The sequence below is a fragment of the Esox lucius genome, chromosome 5 (assembly GCF_011004845.1).
Source record: "Esox lucius isolate fEsoLuc1 chromosome 5, fEsoLuc1.pri, whole genome shotgun sequence".
NCBI lineage: Eukaryota > Metazoa > Chordata > Actinopteri > Esociformes > Esocidae > Esox > Esox lucius.
Genome location: NC_047573.1, coordinates 6,095,871 through 6,108,019, shown reverse-complemented (window position 1 = coordinate 6,108,019; position 12,149 = coordinate 6,095,871). Strand labels below are relative to the sequence as shown.

At 40.9% G+C, this 12,149-nt stretch overlaps 1 protein-coding gene across 1 annotated transcript in view; it reads left to right on the top strand.

Annotated features, from left to right (window-relative positions):
* Positions 1-4,528: 4,528 nt before the first annotated feature.
* Positions 4,529-12,149, top strand: part of eys (eyes shut homolog) — a 296,854-nt gene continuing 289,233 nt past the window's right edge. The window contains exon 1 of the mRNA XM_020046358.3: positions 4,529-4,610. The gene's annotated coding sequence lies outside the window, so the exon portion shown is untranslated. The remainder of the gene's footprint in view (positions 4,611-12,149) is intronic.

Here is a 12,149-nt window from a genome sequence, read left to right as displayed (position 1 = left end):
TTTTATTTTTCACTTTCACATTATTGTTATTGTGTTGAAAACCTGTGGAAAACCTCATGTTGTAAAACAATAAAATGTATGGGGAGCCACTGTTATTCAAGGGGCATAATTGGCTAAAGCCCTTGGGCCCAGACCTGTAAGCCCTGACAGGCAGATAATTATTTATTTTTACAACAAGCCAAAGACCAGACGGTGGACTTGTTGCAAACATAATCCATAGAAGGGTTTGCCTTGAGACGGGTTCTGGAGATTAATCTGTTCATATAATTCTTTCTCAACTAACAATGAGAGAACAGTAGAAAAGTACCTTATCTTGAGCTATTTAACCAGAACAACGGCACTGGTCATCAGTGGTGAGTAGTCTAGGATTCATTTTCATCATGCAATGCCTCAGGAAAGTATAGGAGCCTACTGCAGAGATTTCCTCTTAATATTGTCGAAACTGTTGTATATCTTTATATGGCCTGGGCTCTTGTTTGCATTCAACACCATGCAGATTTTAAAATATTAATCTGAGTTTGTCACTGTCAGAATGACCACTAATTGCATTTGAGTGGTAAGAAAAATATTCAGCCAATGTATTTTGTAAAGGATTGTATGGAATGTAGTTGTAAGCACACTATTTTTTCTTCTTTTTTTTTCCTTTTTTTTTTTTTTAACTAATGTCTGGAAATGTGTGCGTGTGTGTGTTTGTATGTGTGTGTGTTTGTATGTGTGTGTGTTTGTATGTGTGTGTGGAGGGGGGGGCTATTAAAAAAACAAAGCCTCCAGGCCGATGATTTCTTAATCCGGCCCTGTTCCCCAGCTGCTACCTCCGTAGACAATCATACGCAACCCTCCAGTGAGCGTGGATGATTCACTCGCCACGCTGTTTTTTCCCCCCCTCGTTTAATATAAACCCCCTCGCTGTGAACAGACATGTCATGTAATTCTACATTGCAGTGCAAACGTTGTTAATTGCAAACTGCAGAAATGCTGAACTCTGTCTCGGCCTTTTACAAGGACATAGACAGACTATTAATTATCCATATTTTTATGATGTAATAATCATCCAGGAATTAAATACCATGAAGGTTAGATTCAAATATATAATTTTCCTGCCAAAGCGTGGAACCATGGCTCAAATGCCACCTCGTTTTATAGTGTATTGACCAGAGCTCTGTTGACCCTGGGCAAAAGTACTGCAAAACAGTATGTTGTGAATGGATGTTGTGAATGGATGTAAAAACCTTTTAAGTGATTTCTGGAATTTATGTGATTTGGAGATGTGAATATATTGATTGTGTTTAATTTTAATACTGCATTTTTGTGTACTTATTTTTGCAGGAAGGATTGGTGAAATCAAGATATACTGGGTGTTAACCTGAAGAGGCAAAGACATTGTTTAAAAAAGCGGTCTGAAATGACAACCTCCTACCTTCTCCCATAGACCAACCTCCTATCTTGTCTCATAGACCAACCCCCTACCTTGTCTCATAGACCAACCTCCTACCTTGTCTCATAGACCAACCTCCTACCTTGTCTCATAGACCAACCTCCTACCTTGTCTCATAGACCAACCTCCTACCTTGTCTCATAGACCAACCTCCTACCTTGTCTCATAGACCAACCTCCTACCTTGTATCATAGACCAACCTCCTACCTTGTCTCATAGACCAACCTGGTTTAATTATCTATGTTGCTGGTGCAGACTTAATTATGTCCGTTAACAAAATACGAATTTAAATGCAATCTAATTCGCTCCCATCCAATTGCATTTGCTATACACCAGAGAGAGATTGGTAAGACATCCAACTGCTTGTTTCTTTCATAAAAGGCCATTTGGAAGGGTACATTCAGTATGTGTGAGATTCAGTTTGAGACAAAGGAACCAGCCGCCTGAGAAACCCCCCCCAGGATCCACTCGGTCACGCTACCTCTGTACATCTGTTTAGCTCAAAAGGTGCTGCGGCAATCCCTCAGCCTTTCACCCAGTGGAGACAATCCCTCGGCCTGGAGACAATGGACAGGCCCATCCCAGCTTGCGGTGGCGCCCCCCTCCCCCAAAAACGTTTGTTCTGGACCAAAGGACTTACATCTTTCCTTCAGAAAACGATCAGAGGCCTTGAATCTATAAAACAACAAAAACCTGCATTTTATATTTATTTATTGTTCTCTTTGAGATCTGCAAAGTTTGTGTGTGTGTTTGTGGGTGGGGGTGTGTTTGTGTGTGGGGATGTGTGTGTGTGTGGGGGGGGGGGGTGTGTTTGTATGTGTGGGTGGGGGTGTGGTTGTGTGTGTGGGTGGTGGGGAGGTTGGGGAGGTGTTTGTTTGTGGGTGGGTGTGTCGGTGGGGGGGTGTTTGTGTGTGTGTGGGTGGGTGTGTGTGTGTGTGTGTGTGTGTGTAGTGGTTAAACTTAGAACTGCTGAATAAGCGCAGACTCCTGGTCGAATACTAAATGTTTTAAAGTTACTGGCGATTTCCCACACAGAATCCAAACCCTCTCTGTGGTTCATAGCCGCGTCGATTGAGCTTAACACTCCAGAGAACATTATGATAATGGGTGTTGAAGTGTGCAATTGATTTCATTGTTTCTCTGCCCTCTGCTGTACAGTTCTCTAGTGTTTTGGCCGCCCCCCAACCCTATTTCCGGAGATCTACCATCCTATAGGTGTTTACCTCAGGTGACCCCTGGTGTGACCCTAGACAGCACTCTGTCGTGTCGGTAAACATCAAAGCGGTGTCTTGCCCCTGCTGGTTCATGCTCTACGGTCTTCATCGCAGGGCCCGAGGCCCGCTGGTGGCTCCTGGCGGTCTTCAGTAACCCAGCGTGACGTGCCGCTCCATTGCTCGAAGAATTGCCTTATTTCGTACTGTGACGGCCATTACGCCAATGTCAACAAAAGTGGGTCAGACTGAAAGATGTGTGTAGAATACTGCTCTACTGTACGGCCACACCTCACACTGGAAGTGGCCCCCGAATCCAATCTCCTGTCATCTCCTGTCAGGTATACAGCAGATCCCTGTCGGCCCCTGCTTGAGTTATCCAGCCTGTATTTACGGAATATTTACAAAACATTGATGTGGCCCAAAAAGGTTCTTTACCCTTATAATTCTCACCTTGCAACAGTCTAAAGAGGATTGTCCCCCCCCCTCAGTGTCTGGCTCCTCTCTTGGGTTCGTCCTAAGTTTTGACCCTATTAGGGACCCTTTCAGTTCTTGTTCTTGATTGTTCTCTGTGGTTTCAGGCTGGGTTGGTGTAAAAACACCTGTCTCTATGGTTCCCCCAGATAGCTGATGGTTGTTGTCTTCATGTTTGGCACCAGACAGTGTCTGAGAATCAACATTTCAAGTTGATGTTTCTTATCTGTGTGAGTTTGAATGAGTTGATTGTAACTATACCAAGGACATCTTGTTTCCTGGTCATCATAGTTATTACATGATGAGCCACACACGGAATAATGTTTGCCTTGAAAAAAGAAAAAAAAAAGATTTTTCAGGAGTTATTTCTGCATAATGTTTGTATTGGTCATAGACTCATGTTATAATGTCTTAGATTTTTGTTTTGTTATTTATTTAAACCTAAGTTGGCTGACATGTCATACCTGTGCAAGGGATTATGTCAACACAATACAGTAGCCCCATACTGAACCCCAGTCATTTGTGTCCCCAATGACACCCTATTACCTAGTGCAGAAGTTAGGACAAAGGTGCATGGGCATCTGGCAAAAAGCAGTGCATTTTATATGAAACAGCTGGTGCTATTTTGGAAACAAGCTTTTTTCCAGAGTTTTGGTTCCAAATGTCATGGTGGATGACTGGCTTTTACATCTGTCAAAGGCACCATATTGCATTACTGTAATAGTGCTCGGTTCAAATGTTGTGTTTTATATAGGGAATATGGTATAGCAAAAAATTTAATGTACGTTGAAAACTTGTTTCCTGTCACAGATTCTGGTTTTAAAGATGATCTAGGACTGTGTTGTAAGGATGACCTTAGCATCCACATTGTTCAAAGACCCTGGAAGGTAAAGCATGATTGTTTCTGACAGACCAACAGATCTGACCTTTACTGGTCTTGACCTGGCCGGATTGGGTTGTGTTGTTCTGTTTGGGCTGTCGGATCTGATGAAGGACAAATTTGACAGATCCATATAATTAATGGATGGTGTTATGTTTAATTTAACAGGGTTTTGTCCTCCTGGTAATGTTCTGACATACTGTACAGAAACAGATGCACATAGCTTAATTAATATAAATGAATGCTTCCACGTTAAGCTAGATAGGCCAAGGCATAATGTAATACATAAAATATAGATGTTGCAATTGTTTTGAAAAACTGCAACGCGCTCAGTATCTGGGACCACCGTGCAGTTTAGTGTCAGTATCATTTACTATTGCCCACTTGGCGTGTAGGCTCCCCCATACATATTGTTTACACGTGGGCTCAGAAAGACCAGCACACCCACAGCCCTCTACGCGTCAGGTTCCCGTAGCAACAGGTGCCTGGCTGAGGCTGCCGCAGGAGTTCTCACTCACGTGTCCAAAGGAAACATTGTGGAAACATTTTGCGCAAACCACTTTTGGAACTAATCAACATTCGAAGTGTGCGGCAACCTTTCCAACTGATGGTGAGCATGTATGTTATAATTCCATGTTGCCAAAAAGCGATAAACAAAACGGTAGAGCGGGCAGCTCGAGCGTGGAGTCGCGTGCAGCAGATGGCCCTGTGTGTAGTGAGATTATATCCTAGCTAGTTAAATCCGAACCATGCGCATTTATAGAGCGGGGCAGACGTGGTCGCGGTTACTGGCATTCACTCACATATCCTACGGTGACTGTGTTTTGCCATAGCCTACCCGTACATTAATTAGAGTTTGCATTTGTAGTTATAGGCGTTACCACGGCCATAATTGTCTCCACTGGTTGGTGATTGGAGAGTGTAATAAATAGACACCTTGATGTGTGAAAGGAGAGGACGTCGTATAACTGGATATATATAGAAATATATCGGCTACCAAATTCATCTTTAATAATTGGTGAGATACAGCTTTATATATTATTAACTTGGCTTAATGCTGTCGTAGATCACGTCATGGACCTTTCAAAGGCACCTGGCTACAGGTTGCTACACTGGACTGCAGCGTCTGCGCCTCAAAATATTAAACGGTCTACACAGCCTATAGTTGGCGCTTGACATCACAGAAGTAGACACGAGACCAGCATGAAAATCTCTTTCAATCCTACTTTATACTGGGGAGATCCTGAATTAAAATAATATTTATATAACATAATTGCAAACAAGGTTCTCTAAAGATCAATTATCCTTTTAAAATGATAAACTTGGATTAGCAAACACAAGGTGGCATTGGAACAGAGGACTGATGATGGCTGATAATGGGCCTCTATGCTCCTATGTAGATCCATAAAAAAATATGCTGTTTCCTGCTACAATAGTCATTCACAACATTAACAATGTCTGCGCTGTAATTCTGAACAATTTGATGTTATTTTAATGGGCAACATTTGAGCTTTTCTTTCAAAAACAAGGACATTTCTAAGTGACCCCAAACATTTGAACGGTAGTGTACATTGTACACAAAACGGTTGGGATGTTAATATAATGTAAGATGAAGTGATACAGCCGAAGCTGGCCGGCTGACTGGCTTGCGGCAATATGTGTGGGTCTGTACCTAAGCATTATGAGGGTGCCATTTGGAGCACAATGTACTTAGGCAGTGCTTGCTCGGACTCATAGTGCTTGTTGCACTTGGGGGGTGGAATCTGTCTAAAAATGCTTGGAAAACCCAGATGATTTTGCAGGGTTTCCCAGTGTCTTGGACATGTCTGTTCCGCGGGTTTTGTCTCCTCGTAGCCAACCAGGTAGTGTTGCCATGGTTCGTGTGCCCTGTTTATTCAACACATTCTTTGTTGCAATAATTTGCAACAATAATTTAGTTTGGAAATCTGAAAGTGTTGAACCTTGTTTTGCTTTGTATATCAGCTCATACACTCAGTGCTGTGGAACTGGTTAATCAACTAGGCCATCTCAGCTATATGGCAGGGAAACTGTAGCCTATGACACAGCTGTCTACATTTTAGTTCTCAAATAGAAAATGTATTTTTTGTTTTATTCAAGCACATTTTATTTTGCTAGTTTTAGTCCTGAATACAAGGGAAACAAAGTTCCTCACCCCTTTTGCTTCTGCTTGTGTCCTCTACTTTTGTGGTAGTGCTACAATAAATTAGTTATAGTTTTGGGTTGAACAGACCTTCCCAGATATTTCCTATAACTCCATATGTGATATAATTGCATGTGACACATTTCTAACATTCCTATTAATAACACCTTTTTCCAAATTGAAATGAATTTTTCTTGAATCACTATATTTGCATTTAACCATAACTTTATTATATTTTTTTATTGTAATATTATGTAATATTTGTTATGCATTTTCCTGAAAGATGAAATTGAATTGAAACCGGCATTGACTGCTTGAAATGCTTGTCACATTTATTTACATTTATTGTGATGATTTAATATTTTTAGGGATATTCATTCCAAACTCACCATCTGTTCATTTTTATAGGGAAACCACTGTGTTGTATATTTTCTTATAGATCCAATACAGTAATTTAATTTTGTCCATAGGATCTTGAAAATATCTCAATCTTCAAATAGACCATGCAGGGATCTAGTTTGCAGAAATAAGTTAAAATCTGACTCATTTGCATAGACACTTCTGTTTCCAAGCTCAAGACATTTAGCTCATACATTTTTTTTTAATCTAATTTTACTAACTAGCTTTTAGATGGCCATAACACAGAGATAGGTAGCTAGATAACTAGCTTTTAGTTATCTAGCTTTTCACACCATTCTTTGTAAACCCTAGAAATGGTTGTGCGTGAAAATCCCAGTTAATGAGCAGATTGTGAAATACTCAGACCGGCCCGTCTGACACCAACAACTATGCCACGCTCAAAATTGCTTAAATCACCTTTCTTTCCCATTCTGACAATCAGTTTGGAGTTCAGGAGATTGTCTTGACCAGGACCACAACCCTAAATGCATTGAAGCAACTGCCATGTGATTGGTTGATTAGATAATTGCATTAATGAGAAATTTAACAGGTGTTCCTAATAATCCTTTAGGTGAGTGTATATATATAGATAAAGATATATAGATCTATATTTAGATATATATATATATATATATTAATAATTGAATGTTTTCTGAATGTTTTTAGTAGGCTAATTGAATAAGGTGCAGCAAAAACCTCAGTGTATCTCAGTTGAAAGTAACTTGTTAGCTTTGATTGAATTTACGGAATCCCCTTCCAGGAAAAATGCTGTTAATCTGGAGGCCAATTAGGTGGTGATCTGATTATATTCTGTCACCTATCAGTTTTCTCTGAAAGTACATTTGAAATGGTTCCACAGAGTAAGGGGTTTACTGAGTCTATGTTTTGTAGAAAATATGTCAGTTTGTTTTAGTTAAAAGGGATTTGTTAGCTTTGATTACATTTCCAGTATCCCCTCCGAGGGGAAATTCTGTTTCAGTAATGTAGAGCCAGTTAGATGGAGGTTTGATCCTACTCTGTCACCTCTCAATCCTTCTTAAAATATTTTAAGCCAATTGAAAAATACACAACAATAGCATCTAGATGATAACGTTGCTTAAGTCTCATCAAAGTCTCCATAAATTCAGGGATTCTAGTTTATCCATAATTTTTGTATGATATCTTATTTATGGAGAACATATTACTGTTATTTCCTTTGTTCTCCATCAAAGCACTTAGAACTGGGTTTTAGTGTATTCCCCTAATCATTTATTTGTTTTCTTGTTTCATGTATTTATTTGATTGGTATAAATATAGTGTGGTCCCATGTAGCTCAGTTGGTAGGGGATGATGCTCATAACACCTGGGTTTTGGGTTCGATTCCCACAAGTTGGGGCTGTAAAAAGAATTATGCTAAGCTGGACAAGAGCGTATGTTTTTTTGTTTTGTTCATGTATTGCATTATTTTTTTTTATTATGAAGAAGTGAGGTTCATCTATTCGAACTGTACTAATGAATTAGCGAAATCTGTTTATCATCCATCTTCCTGATGAATCTTCTTGAGCAGCTTGCACCTTTGGATCAAACTTAATGTTTGTATGAAGCATCTTGTCAGCCAAAGAAGGATGTTTTTATTCATATCTTTACTTTTATTGACTTCCAGTATGTTAACTTGATTTAACATTTTTATTGGCCGGTGGGGTATTTGGTATAGAAATAAATGGTAAAAGGAATCAATTATTTTCCATATATAAGCACAATAGCATAAATAAGTAATCTCTTAAATATACAGTTATGATTTAAAAATTCAGTTACAAAGGTTGCAATGGGGCTTTAAGACTGCTATTCTTTTGCTTTAGTCAGCTCAGCTGTTACAATAAAAAAACACTTCTTAATTCCCCCCTAAGCTTAATGCAAAACAACTTTTCAAATATATTTAAAATGATTAATGCCTGATGAACTACTGGCAAAAAAGTGCCACAATGATGATTAACGGATTTAAAATTTCCAGCATTGTTCGACTTGCATACATATTTCTATCAGTTGCTGTTGCAGATATTTTGAATGGCTTGTGTCTTAGCTTCTAATACAATGCAGTCCAATTCATACTTTAATATTCAAAATAAAATAAAAAGGCAATCTGGCAATCAGAGTAGGTCTGTTTGGATCTCATTGAGGTGATTTGATTTCTTGCTGTTGAACTGTTTCCCCAGCTGTTACTACCCTGAGACAGGAAAGAGTTTATGCTTTGCACGGCCTCTGAATACAGAGTGGGCGTGTAGTGTGTTGTCTAGCAAGGAAGGAATAAAAACAATTGACATTCAACATGATTCTCAGCAATACCATCCATGGACCTGGCTTCACTATATTAAAGATTTCCCATTCATCACTATACACCATTATCCCCCTTTCTACTCAATGTCCCTGTTCCAGTAACTCCCTTAAGTTCATTGTCAACAGAGATAGTGAAGGTAGACACAGACAAACAAGACAACCAAGAAAAACCATATAACATGTAGATTTATGTGTTCATGTGTGTTCGCTTTAGACAGTCCAGTCAATTGACGGCTTAATAGAGCCGTAGCCGCGTAACAGTCATGTTGGAATATTTGAACGGTCTGCGCAGTTAATCAGCGTTCACACCTGCCATTGTTTTCATTGCTACATTTCTCTGAGACCTGTCTGTGGGTGTCTGTTGGTGTAGGTGTTCTTGTGTGGGAGTTTAATCTTTAGGCCTTTAATGATCTTGAGTGAGACTTCCTTTCTTTTCAAACACAAGTCTTGACAAATGCAACTGTCAGAAAACCAATTGACAACTCAAGTAGTGTTTCGATGTCATTGCTCAGTGAAGCGATTCCTTTGATGTGATAGATTTCATGAAGAACATGGGCTAGTGTGAAATGGAAGATTGTTTTGCTGACTGACCATATATCTAACAACACAGCTGGATGATTTGCCAGACAGTTGTTTAGTTGACCTTTGGCTTCGCTGACCGACCGCCTGACTGATAGACTGACAAACTGACCGACCGACTGACTGGTCAGCGTTGGACCACTTTTACTGAATGTAGTAGTCAATCAATCAAATCACTGAGGTGTGGCCAAACCTCTTCTGGCTGTGCCAGTTGAAGATTGTAAGAAAAGATTGCCTTTTTGGGTCATAGCAGTAAGTTTGCATGTTCAAAGGACCAGCAGGTCAATAAATACAGATGCGCTTTGTCCAGAGTCCTTAGGCAGAATCTTGATCAGATGTATCATCTTGGTAGTCTGCAGCCAGGCAAGGTAGTATGAAGCCGGGCCTTATTCCTTGAAAAATGAGGTTGTTTGCCCTAACGGGAACAACTACTCAGATCTGAACCTGCACCCTTGGTGGCAACCATCCTATATCCTTTTACCCTTTCTCCACTGACTACTCAAACAGATGATTCATTATAAGAATTCTCCAGAGACCATCCTATATCCTTTTACCCTTTCTCCACTGACTACTCAAACAGATGATTCATTATAAGAGTTCTCCAGAGACCATCCTATATCCTTTTACCCTTTCTCCACTGACTACTCAAACAGATGATTCATTATAAGAATTCTCCAGAGACCATCCTATATCCTTTTACCCTTTCTCCACTGACTACTCAAACAGATGATTCATTATAAGAGTTCTCCAGAGACCATCCTATATCCTTTTACCCTTTCTCCACTGACTACTCAAACAGATGATTCATTATAAGAATTCTCCAGAGACCATCCTATATCCTTTTACCCTTTCTCCACTGACTACTCAAACAGATGATTCATTATAAGAATTCTCCAGAGACCATCCTTTGGCCATTGTGTGACCTCAGTGACCATCTCTGGTAGTCCTAAACCAGATCTTATTCCTCATAAACCATTTTTTGTGACTTCATGCCCGAGGGGACACCTTATCAGACCTATGAGGCATCTTGCCCCAAGGCATCAAGAACAATGACATCTTTCTTTCTTCAAATGTTGGTATTTTTCCTGATATTTAAGTAAATTATTTCCTACCACTGGATTGCAGAGAACAGCTCTGTGCAGCTTCTTCAGGGACACGTGTCTTGACTCTTTGGAAGAAACGGGTTGAGGGGGAAACGGAGGCCGAAAGAAAAGGGGATAGAGGGAGGGTGAGAAGGACGGGGGAGGGATGGTGAGAAGGACGGGGGAGGGAGGGTGAGAAGGATGGGGGAGGGAGCGTGAGAAGGAGGGGGAGGGAGGGCTGAGAATGACGGAGGCACACAGGTCAGGGCGATTAACCAGCCCTGTGGTATTGATCCTTCTGCGTGAAGAACACGAGTGAGACCCTTGTTAGCAAAACCTCTGCCCTCCTCTCCCCTAACGCCCCCAGCCCTGTCCATCTTCCCTGTTCCCACCCTGTGGCCTGAACCGCACGTCCAAGACCACTCCACAGACAACCCTGGCCCCGTCAACCCCTTCCTAATCCCTCTAACCCTCTGCCGCTGTAATCCAGCCCCCCCGCCACGCCTGGCCCGGTTACATTGTATATGGTGTGAAGGGAACGAGAACCTGCGAGACTACCTTTTCGGCCGGTTTCCGCCAAGTGTCCCCGCGTCCCAAATGGCATCCTATTCTCTATGTAGTGTACTGATTTTGACCAGGCCCTTATGGACCCGGTAAAAGGAAGGGCACTATATAGCAAACAGCGTGTCTTTATGGATCCAGACAGGGCTCTTTAAACCAGGCTTTTTTTTTTTTTTTTTTACAGATACACTCTCAGCTTCTCCTTGCCAGTTTTATAACATGTGCCCCTGCACTTGAATTTGAATATCAATCAGAGAGCGCTCTTCAAGATTGTTGCTCCCTTGCTGGTAATGTAATACATCATTTCACATCTCATAATGGTAAATACACTTGAGGAAGTGCGAACACATTTCCTACGCCGGCTGAGTGATTAAGGGTGAAGGAACGAATGGGAGGAGAGGTGTTGTTTATCTCAAATATGCTGATTGGAAAAAGGATGTTACAGCAAAGGTTGGACGGTAGAACGTTATAAGGCTTCATCTCCTGTGCATTAGCTTAATTTACGGATGAAGTACGTCCAAGATCCTCCTCGTTTTGAGTAACTGATATTCACGGCAGTTATTGCGGTTACCGGCCTGTCTCTTGATTTGTAAATGTATCGTTAGAGAGGTGACCAGTCTGATCTGGAATCAGGTCATATTTTTGTTCGGGTAGGATTTGCTTTCTTTAAAATAATACCAGTCCAACCTGGTTTCACTTGGTATTTGTTGTCTTTGAAATGCATTCACTGTGATAGATGGTGTTTCCTGGCACAATGGAAACAATTCAGCTCATCACACTGGCTCAGTCAAATTCTCAGCCTTTTTGAAACAAAGTAAAACATTATTGGAACCCAGGTCTGGAAAAACAGCCGTCATGTATTGGATTATAGCTTGAGTTCCATCCTGAGTGGAAGACATGTTTTTTAAGCCCCAGCCTCCCAGGCTCATACCCAAGCTAAGATTGGATCTGTGAGTTTGACCTCTTGACAGATCCTCTTGACAAAATAGCTACTTCCCAATTGTCCCCTTATTTTCTAAGTGCACTACACATGACCAGGGCCTATGCTGGTAGT